The sequence below is a fragment of the Wolffia australiana genome, chromosome 8 (assembly GCF_029677425.1).
Source record: "Wolffia australiana isolate 7733 chromosome 8, ASM2967742v1".
Lineage (NCBI taxonomy): Eukaryota > Viridiplantae > Streptophyta > Magnoliopsida > Alismatales > Araceae > Wolffia > Wolffia australiana.
Window position 1 is genome coordinate 16,426,481 of NC_135842.1, and position 9,432 is coordinate 16,435,912.

Genomic DNA, 9,432 nt, shown 5'->3' on the forward strand with positions numbered 1-9,432 from the left:
GCGATTGCGGAGTTGGTGGACACGTGGATCCTTGATTCTGGCTGCTCTTATCATATGTGTTCGCACGCTAACTAGTTTGACTCCTATAGGAGTTTGATAGGGAGTGTTTCTATGGGAAACAATGCTCCCTGCGAGGTTGTTGGCATTAGGAGCGTGAAGCTTCGGATGTTTGACGGCGTGGTGAGAAAGCTGGGGAACGTGCGGCATGTACCGGCCTTGCATCAGAACTTGATTTCGCTTGGTGTGCTAGAGGTGAATGGATGTTCTTATCAGGCTGAGAACGGGATGCTCCAAGTTTGTAAAGGTTCTCTTGTCATTATAAAGGGGAGTGGACAACGAGCCAACATTTACAGACTTGAAGGGAGCACCGTTGTAGGTGGAGCTGCTACAACAACACCCCATGAGCCGTCGACTCAGGACACTCAATTATGGCACTTGCGGCTAGGCCATATGAGTGAAAAAGGAGATGGTACCTCGATGAAGGTGGAGCACCTTGAAGACGATCGAGTGACAAGTACAGTGGCTGGGAAGTTTGCCAAGGTGGAGATTGTTGGAAATGTCAAACCCCTCAGCCCTAGGTTTCAGGATTGTGGGGGTTGACTTAGTACATCCTAGAAAATAGGATGACTTGGTACATCCTTGAAAGTAGGATGACCGAGCTTATCCTTGAAAATAGGATTGTGCCTACTTTCTAGGATCGTGCCTAGTTTTTAGGGGGTGTTTAGGCCTTGGCTTGTGCCTTTAAAAGGCCCCTCATTTCCCTTGTTTTCTTCACCCTAACATCCCACGATGTATTCTTCTTTTCTCCCTTTGAGTTGAGTAGAGTTTCTTGAAAGTTCTTTTGAACTAGAAATCTCTTCCTCTTCCTCTCTCTCTCTCTCACTCTTGGAGTTGGTGCTCTCTTGACGGTGACAACGCGGGGACGTGACGAGGCTAACGACTACGCCTCGGTGTTTCTCCTTGTATTGTCTTGGGATCTTCCTCGACATCTTCTGCAGTTGTTCACGTCCAAGTACGCTTCCGCGAGTGTTTGCGCCCATCACTGTCAGTCTTCTTTTCGCTCTCTCTCGCCCTCTTTCTCTCTCTCGATCTGCTAAGCCTATCTCTTGCAATCCTATTTTTATATATTTTAATGGTCGATTCAGAGAAGTTATATGGGTGAATTAGTCGAACGCCCCCACTGTTCGACAAAATAACAGAAAACAGATCTAAAAATAGATCGATATTTTTTATACTATTGATAAACCCTTTTATATATTTTTAAAATGTGTTTTACAGTAGAAAAATTGAGGTAGGGGGGTAGCTCTGTCGAACCTCGGAGAAAAGTTCGACGGTATGCCAGAACTAGGTCGACTCTGGATATAGAGGCGTTTTGTCGACAGCCGAGAGGCGTTCGACAGAATGCGTCAACGAAATCGGGATAGAGCAGATGTACACTAACGTTTTAAGGTTTTATGTTTAACGTTTTATAAGGTTTATAAAAGTACACTTTATATGAATGAACGATGTATCATCGAACACACAATATGTTCGATAGACTTGCATCGCTTTCTTTCTCTCTTTCCGTCTCTCTTTCTCCCTCTCTTTCGGTTATTCTTTCTTTCGCTCGCTTTCTTTCTCTCTCTCCGTCTCTCTTTCCCCCTCTCTTTCGGTTATTCTTTCTTTCGCTCGCTTTCTTTCTCTCTCTCCGTCTCTCTTTATCCCTCTATCGATCAATCCTTTTACAGCTCTCTCGTACTTTCAGACTCCAGGTATCTCTCTTTCTCTCTCTCGGTCTCGCTTGCTCTCTCTCTTTCTCTCTATTCTCGTTCTCTCTCGGTTTACTGGCTCTCCCTGTCGCTGTCTATTTTCTCCCCTCTCTCGCTAAATCATCCTCTCTTTTTCTCCCTCTCGGTCGCTCAATCATTCTCTCTTTCTTTCTTTTCTCGTTCTCGCTCAGTTTACTTCCTCTCGCTGTCGCTGTCTTTCCCTCTCTCGGTCTGTTTTTTATCTTGTTCCCGCGGTTTCAGACACACAAGATGAATCTCGAAGTTTTTCTCCCATTCTCTGTCTGTCTCACGGTTTGTCTATCTTTTTCTCCTCTCCATCAATCTCTCTCTCGCTTTTCTCTCTCACGGTCAATTGTTTCTCTCGCTCTCCGTTTCTCTCCCGGTTATTCTTTCTCTTTTTCTACTCTCGGTCAATCATCCTCTCGCTTACAAGCAATCCAAAGGCTGAGAGACAATATCGAAGTACAAACCAAGCGCTTTTCTACCGAGATACAAGCCCTTCGTTTGCGGTATATATAGTTGACGAAGAACATCGGCAGTACTCACAGACTAACAGACTTTCGTTTTCAATAGCGTGACCACAGAGCAGCGGAATTTGCACCAAGAGTTTCAGTTGCGTGATGGGCTTGCGGGGGCACATGGGATGCCACACGAAGGAGAGGGAGAATCTGGAGAGTAATACACCGAGAGAACGCCGACTGCGAGCAATTGCTAAGTATTTGTGCATGGCGAGATCAAACTGGGGAAGGCAAGGAATCAGAACTACGCCCAATGAAGTTACCAATGAATCAGAACAACTGCGATGCAAATTCTTTTACGGAGGCAACTGGAGAAAATAGCGTGGTCCAGAATGCAACTCTGGCGACGAAGGGTCGGAAAGGAAATCAAAATTTGTAAGTGAATGAAAATCCCGGAGTAGATGCTGAGGATATTTGCAGGAAAGAAGGAGCCGGGCAGGAATTCGAAGGCATTGCCCTTCTCTTTGTACTTTTCCAATTCTTCTTACTGTATTGAATATCTTTGATAAATCATATATGTATATTGAGGTTTACTCGGGAAAAGCGTAAATTGTCTTCTGATGGTCTCTTCTCCGCAGAGAAGAGAACTGGCTATATGCGTTTAAATGGTCTCTCTCTCTCTCCTAGTTCCCTGTCTCCCTCTCTCGCTCTCTCTCTCTCTCTCTCTCTCTCTCTCTCCCTCCCTATCTCTTTCTCTTTCTTTGTGTTTCTCTATCTTTCTATCCCTCTTTCTCTCTCTATCTGTCCCATCCTCTCGCTCACTCTCGCTCTTCCTTTCTCTATTTCTCTCTGTCCCTTCCGATCTCTCTCTCTCGTTCTTTCTTTCTCTCTTTCTCTCTCCGTCCCTTCCTTACTCTCTCTCTCGCTCTTTCTGTCTTCCACTTTCTGTCCCTTCCTCTCTATCTCTCTTTCTCTCTGTTGCTCTCTATTTCTCTCTCTTTCTCTCTCCCTCCCTCTCTCTTTCTCGCTCTTTTTCTCTTTCTCTTAATGTCCCTGCCTCTCTCTCTCTCTCGCTCTTTATTTCTCTCTCTCTCTTTCTCTCTTTCTCTTACTGTCCCTTCCTCTCTGTCTCTCTCTCACTCTCTCGCTCTTTCTTTCTTTTCTTTCTCCGTCCCTTCCGCTCTCTCTCGCTCTTGCTTTCTCTTTCTCTTACTTTCCCTTCCTCTCTCTCTATCTCTCTCTCTTTTTCTCTTTCTGTCCCTTTCTCTCTCTATCTCCCTCTCTCTCTTGCTCTTGCTTTATCCCTTTCTCTCTCTGTCTTACACTCATAGAGCCGTTACATCATCTTCTTCTTCATCTTGGGATCGAGCGAATGTATATCTACACTACTGTAATAGGAATTGGTGTACCCTTCTGGCCTCTGATTGGCTGAAAAGAGAGTGAGAGAGAAGAGAGAGAGCCTCCTCCCCCGGACTCCCGTGCCCCCCTAACCTTTCTCTCGTTCTCTTTTTCTCTCTTTCTCCCACACTCTTTCTATCTTTCTCGCACTCGATCTCTCTCTTTCTCGCTCTCATTGAATCTTTCTCTTGCTCTCTCTTCCATATATCTGTCTCTTGTTCTCCCTGTTTCTCTCTTTCTCGCTCTCGGAGAATCGTTTTCTTGGTCTCTCTCTCTTTCTCTCGCTTTATGCCTCTCTTTCTCTCTCTTGTTATCGCTTAATCTCCCTCTCACTCTATCTTGCTCGCTTTCTCTTTTTCTCTCGGTTTACTTCCTCTCGATGTTGCTGTCTTTCTCTCCTTCGATACCTTTCTCTCGGTCTCTTTCTTTCTCTCTACCGGCTGCTCTCTTGGTCTCTATCTATGTCTTCCAGGATTTCCCGTTCTCTCATTCAGATAGTGTGGTTTTAGTTAGTGAACGGTTTAACACTATATATGTTTTCCTTACCTGTAGGAAGAGAGAGAGCCTCGAACTCTGTTTCTCTCTTTCTCATGCGCTGTCCCTCTGGGTCTCTCTTTCTCTCTTCCTCTCTCTCAGGCTCCTTCTCTCACTCATAAATCAATTTTTCTCTGACTCTCTGTCTCTTTCAGTTTCTCATTGAATTTTTCTCCTCTTGGTCAATCTTCCTCTCGCGGTCAACCCTTTCTCTCACTCTCTGGTTCTCTCCCGGTTTCTCTCGCTCTTTTTCCCCCCTCGGTCAATTCGAGGAAGATTGACCGAGAGGAGAAAAAGAGAGAGACACCAAGAGAGACAGAGAGTGAGAGAAAATTTGATGCGAGAGAGAGAAGCGATATCAATAGAGAGAAAGAGAGACCCATAGGGAAAGACCGCGAGAAACAGAGAAAGAGAGCCAAAGAGAGAGCGAGTGAGACAGAAGGAGAGAAAGAGAGCCGAAGAGAGAGCAGTGAGACAGAAGGAGAGAAAGAGAGCCGAAGAGAGAGCGAGTGAGACAGATGGAGAGAAAGAAAGAGAGGGAATTCAAGATGAATCTCGAAGTTTTTCTCTCATTCTCTGTCCCTCTCCCGGGTTCTCTCTTTTTCTCCCCTCCATCAATCTCCCTCTCGCTTTTCTCTCTCGCGATCAACTTTTTCTCTCGCTCCCTGTTTCTCTCGCGGTTTTTCTTTCACATTTTCTCCTCTGGGTCAATCATCCTCTCGCTTATTCTATCTCTTGGTCAAGGTGGTGACTGATTCAAAAATGTTGATGTTTCTTACTTAAGAAAATGCGCGTGGGAGAGGTGCCTCTCTTTTGCGCAGATGGTTCTTCTGTATCGTTCAAGATCATCCGGGACAACCCCGGCATCCTTGACGTCTATCGGCTGATACTGTCGCCTCAAATCATGGAGTTTTTGATGGGGGATTCACATCCCATTTCCTACGTGAGCTACCCTCCACTTGTAATGGAGGTCCCTTCAGTCCAAAGACCCCTGCCAACCTTGGACACCACTCGCGTACCTGAGACGTTCGACTGGGCAAGAGAAAGAGGGACAGAGAAGGAAAGCATCAGAAAAATATATAGAGAGAAAGATAGACCTAGACAGAGAGGAAAAAGATAGGCCCAGAGAGAGAGAGAGTAAGCCAGCCCGAGAGATAGAGAGAGAGAAAAGGGGGAAAAAGATTGACCGACAGAGAGGGAGAAAGAGAGAAAGAGGAAGAGAGAGCCAAGTGAATGAGAGAGAAATAGAAAGAGAGAGCGGAGTGAATGAGAGAGGAAGAGATGCCGAGAAAGAAAGAGAGAGAGAGAGAGAGAGGACGCAAGAAGATTATCGAAATCTCTCGTACACTCAAAATTCCGTGGAGACACAGGGACGATATCTCCTTGTGTCTTAGAGTTAACATAAATACATTCAAACGTGTTATGCTTTAAGCCCACGGGTGAGATAGGGATGGATTTGTCTACAAAAACAAGCGCCAGTCTATGACAACCTCTAATCGTCCGAGACTTGGCTAAGAGAGAACTTTAGTACAGAAGAAGAAGATCCGGCCAAGGATACGGATTCGCGCAGAGAGAAATGAACGAAAAAGTGAAGAGAAAGATAGAGAGTCGTCAACGGTTGAGGAAAAATCAAATGAGAAAAGAAAAGGTTTAATATCCTTACCGTGGCCGTCAAAGGACTGGGACACTGCTCGGGTCATATTCCCGTGGACCTCGTCTCGGCCCTTCTAGGTCCTACTTTTATATATTTTAAGGATCAACTCGGCGAGTTAAAGGGGTGATTTAGTCGAATGCATGAGAGTTACTGGACAAAATGCCAGAAAACAGATATAAATAGATGGGTATTTTTTGTACGATTAATAGATCCTTCTACATATTCTGTCGATCCTTCTATATACGATTGACAGACAATTTTATGTATTTTTATCTATGTTTTAGAGTAGAAAAATTGAGGTCACGGGGTAGCTCTATCGAGGATCCGAGAGCAGTTCGAGAGAATGCCAGAAGAGTCTGTCTTTTTCTCCCTCTCTCGGTCTGTCTTTCTCCTTTTTGCTTATTTATTCTTTCTCACCCACGCATTCCCTCGCTCAATCTTGTCTCTTCATTAGTCGTTTTCTGTATCACGTTCTCCCTGTCTTTCTACTGTTGTTTCTCTCCGGCTCTCTCTCTCTCAGTAACGCAATCTTTCTCTCCTTCACTAATGCCGTATGTCTTTCTTTTTCGCACTAGCTCTCTCTCTCTCTCTCTCTCTCTCAGTTTGGCATTTTCCCTCTTTCTCTATCGCTCGCCATTTCTCTTCCGCGCTCCCCTCTCTCGCTAAATCGCGCGCACTCCCTCTTTACCGTTATCTTCCTCGGTGTGACACTCTGTGTCGCTCTTTCTCTTCTCTCCCTCTCCCTCTCTCTCTCTTTCTCTCTCTGTCTCTCTTTCTCGTTCTTTCTGATGCCCTCTCTGTCTTTCATACACTCCGCTCTCCTTTCTTTCTCATGTTCTTTCGCTCTCTCTTTCTCTTACTATCTCGTTCTTTCTCTCTTTCTTTCTATCGGTCTCTATTGCTCATTCTCTGTCTCTCTCTCTTTATCTCTCTCGATCTTTCTTTCTCGCTCTCTCTCGGTCCCTCTTTCTCGCTTTCTCTCGTTTTTCCCTCTTTGTCTCTCTCAGTCTCGCTGACTCTGTCTCTCTCGGTCTCGCTGACTCTCTCTCTCTCTCGGCCTCTCTTTTTCCCTCTCTCTATGTCTATCTTTCTCTCTGTCTCTCTCTCTCTCACTCCGCTCTCCTTCTCTTTTTCTCATCTTCTTTCGCTCTCTCTCTCTTTCTTTTGCTATCTCGCTCGTTCTCTCTTTCTATCTCTTTCTTTCTCTTGCTCTCTCGCTCTTCATCTCTGTCTCTCTTTCTGACTCTGTTGCTCTATCTCTCTCTCTTTCTTTCTCTCTCGATCTCTCGTTCTCCCTCTCTCTCGGTCACTCCTCTTACTTTTATCTCTTTGTCTCTGTAGGTCTCGCTTACTCTCTCTCTCTCTCTCTCTCTCAGCCTCTCTTTCTCGCTTTCTAAGGGTCTATCTTTGTCTCGCTGTCTCTCTTTCTCTCTCTCAGTCTCGCGTACTTTCTCTCTCTCGGTCAGTCTCCTTTTCGCTCTCTCCCTTTCCCTCTTTCTCTCTCTCGGTCAGTCTTCCTTTCGGTCTCTCCCTTTTCCTCTCTCTCTCTCGGTCAGTCTTCCTTTCGGTCTCTCCCTTTCCCTCTTTCTCTCTCTCGGTCAGTCTCCCTTTCGCTCTCTCCCTTTCCCTCTTTCTCTCTCTCGGTCAGTCTTTCTTTCGCTCTCTCCCTTTCCCTCTTTCTCTCTCTCGCTCTGTCTCCCTCTCGCTCTCTTCCTTTCGCTGTCTCTTTCTCTCCCTCTCTCTCCCTCAATCTTTCTCCCTTTTTCTCACGCTCTCGGTCTGTCTTTCTCCCTCTCTCTCAGTCAATAATTCTCTCTTATTTCCCCCCTCTCGGTCTGTCTTTCTCCCTCTCTCGCGGTTATTCTTTCTCTCGCTCGCTTTCTTTCTCTCTCTCCGTCTCTCTTTCTCCCTCTATCGATCAATCCTTTTATTGCTCTCTGGCACTTTCACACTCTCGGTATCTCTCTTTCTCTCTCTCGGTCTCGCTTGCTCTCTCTCTTTCTCTCTCGGTTTACTTGCTCTCCCTGTCTCTGTCTATTTTTCTCCCCCTCTCTCGCTCAATCTTTCTCTCTTTTTCTCCCTCTCTATCGCTCAATCTTTCTCTCTTCCTCTCTTTTCTCGTTCTTAAGTTTACCTCCTCTTGTTGGAATTCCTCCATTAAAGTGGGCTACAACCGTTGTTTTCTTAACGGTTGCAACCTTTGGTATACCGCGCGGTTGCAAGCCCTTGATGGAGGGGCCTGCAACTGCCACCCTTTCGAATCCCATTGGGATTCTTTTTAAGGGGTTTTCGGGTCCCCTTGGTCCACCATCGAGAGGAGTCCCCAAGGTGCCATCGTCCTCGAGGAAGAAGTGTTGAGAATCTTGATTCTTGACGGTAGCAAGAAGAAGAAGAAGAAGTAAAGAAGAGAGAAGAAGAAGAAAGAGAGGACACAGGCAATGGCCTTATGATCGTTGTATTTCCCCGTGCGTTGAGTTACAATTTGTTGTATTCTTATAATAGTCGTATTGTCTAGAATTAGAAGTTACCGTTTATGTAGATATATCCGTTGTAACAGTTTACAATGGATATATTCTTTTAAAAGAACAGATTTAATCTAGTCCGTTGTAATAGAATGAGTGCACCGATCGTGACCGTTGATTCGGTATCGGTGTACTTTCAAACAACGTTTGTTTAGATTATATCTGTGCCGTTATAATGAGATGGGTGCACCGATCGTGACCGTTGATTCGGTATCGGTGTACTTTCAAACAACGTTTGTTTAGATTAAATCTGTGCCGTTATAATGAGATGGGTGCACCGATCGTAGCCGTCGATCGGTGCCGTGGACCCATTATGTATAACGGTTATAATCTTGACTGTTATAATCCTTTCAAATCTAATCCTGGCCGTCCATTGTGTGTCCTAACTATGTTGAATCCTAACTATGTTTGAACTTATATTGGACCCTATCTTCTAAACCTCTAACGAGCATATAGAGTATAGATTCATTTTACTAACTAATCTTACTTAGGTCCTAACTTGGGTCATCGTCGGGAGCCGAGTTTGGAACTCCTTCCTCAACAAGAAGCTCCTCGGTGAAGGATCAAGAAGGACCCTCCACCCTCAAGAAAAAGTCAAAGGAGACTCAAATGGAAGGTACATTTTTGTTTTTGATCTATCAAGTGGTATCAGAGCATGATAGATCGTAAAATCGATCACAAGAGTGATGATCTTCGTCATTTGGATCTCCAAAATCCGTTTCCGCATTCAGTTTTCGGAGTTTTTTTTTTGGGGAAGATGAAGGCTATTATGATTTATATTAAACAAAAGTATCTTTTTTAGTGGCTGGGTTGGTCAAGTTGACTTTGGGGGGGAGTCTGGGAGTGGGAGGTCGTGGGATCATTTAAAAAAAAAAAAAAAGGGCCGAAAATTACTCTTATGTATGATAGAAAATGTCCCCACCCCCTCCCCCTCTTAAGGTAGCCCATTAAGGTAGGCCCATTGGGTTAATGCACATTGGGCTTCATAAAAGGGCATAAGTTCATCTTCAAGGGCATCCCAAAAAAAATTAATTTTTTTATTTTATTTTTTGGAAATTTAGAGGACATTTTTTTTTAATGCTCATATGGGCCTTATA

The 9,432-nt window shown here is 44.8% G+C and overlaps 1 long non-coding RNA gene across 1 annotated transcript; it reads left to right on the forward strand.

Annotated features, from left to right (window-relative positions):
* Positions 1-2,017: 2,017 nt before the first annotated feature.
* Positions 2,018-2,830, forward strand: LOC144707060 (uncharacterized). Its single transcript, XR_013582395.1, has 2 exons — positions 2,018-2,278; positions 2,343-2,830. It is a non-coding gene; the product is annotated as an uncharacterized LOC144707060 (long non-coding RNA).
* Positions 2,831-9,432: the final 6,602 nt, after the last annotated feature.